Source organism: Ranitomeya imitator, chromosome 3 (genome assembly GCF_032444005.1).
Source record: "Ranitomeya imitator isolate aRanImi1 chromosome 3, aRanImi1.pri, whole genome shotgun sequence".
NCBI classification, from domain to species: Eukaryota; Metazoa; Chordata; class Amphibia; order Anura; family Dendrobatidae; genus Ranitomeya; species Ranitomeya imitator.
The window spans coordinates 576,382,907-576,384,364 of NC_091284.1; positions in this window are offsets into that span (position 1 = coordinate 576,382,907).

Here is a 1,458-nt window from a genome sequence, read left to right on the forward strand (position 1 = left end):
ACATCACTGCAGTAACAATATCCCTTAATTATCCCCTATGGTAATAATATTCCCCACCCTGGCCCCGTTTATCTCATTCCTGGCTCCAGCCATATGTTGTCGTATCCTGCCCTCATGAGTATCCATTCTACCCCATATGATCTCCCCATCCTGCCCCACCAGCCTCCATCGTATCCGTCCTGCCCCATGATCCAATCCTGCCCCGTGTCTCCAATCATGCCCCGTATCTACATTCTGCCCATGCCTCAAGTCCTGCCCCCAGTGTGTCCAGCATATTACCCCCATGTTGTCCAGCAATCTGCCCCAGTGTGTCCAGCATATTACCCCCATGTTGTCCAGCAATCTGCCCCAGTGTGTCCAGCATATTACCCCCAGTGTGTCCAGCAATCTGCCCCAGTATGTCCAGCATATTACCCCCAGTGTGTCCAGCAATCTGCCCTCAGTGTGTCCAGCAATCTGCCCCAGTGTCCAGCCTTTCCCCAGTGTGTCCAGCAGTCTGCCCCAGTGTGTCCAGCATATTACCCCCAGTGTCCAGCATTGCCCCAGTGTGTCCAGTATATTACCCCCAGTGTGTCCAGCAATCTGCCCCAGTGTCCAGCATTGCCCCAGTGTGTCCAGAAGTCTGCCCCAGGGTCTCCAGCATTGCCTCAATGTGTCCAGAAATCTGCCCCAGGGTCTCCAGTATTGCCCCAGTGTGTCCAGCAATCTGCCCCAGGGTCTCCAGTATTGCCCCAGTGTGTCCAGCATTCTGCCCCATAGTCTCCTGTACTGCCCCAGTGTGTCCAGCATTCTGCTCCATGGTCTCCAGTATTGCCCCAGTGTGTCCAGCAATCTGCCCCATGGTCTCCTGTATTGCCCCAGTGTGTCCAGCATTCTGCCCCATGGTCTCCAGTATTGCCCCGGTGTGTCCAGCAATCTGCCCCATGGTCTCCAGTATTGCCTCAATGTGTCCTGAGATCTGCCCCATGGTCTCCAGTATTCAGAGTGTCCAGCATTCTGCCCCATAGTCTCCTGTACTGCCCCAGTGTGTCCAGCATTCTGCCCCATGGTCTCCAGTATTGCCCCAGTGTGTCCAGCATTCTGCCCCATGGTCTCCAGTATTGCCCCAGTGTGTCCAGCATTCTGCCCCATGGTCTCCAGTATTGCCCCAGTGTGTCCAGCATTCTGCCCCATGGTCTCCAGTATTGCCCCAGTGTGTCCAGCAATCTGCCCCATGGTCTCCAGTATTGCCCCAGTGTGTCCAGCATTCTGCCCCATGGTCTCCAGTATTGCCCCAGTGTGTCCAGCAATCTGCCCCATGGTCTCCTGTATTGCCCCAGTGTGTCCAGCAATCTGCCCCATGGTCTCCTGTATTGCCCCAGTGTGTCCAGCAATCTGCCCCATAGTCTCCTGTATTGCCCCAGTGTGTCCAGCAATCTGCCCCATGGTCTCCTGTATTGCCCCAGTGTGTCCAGCAAT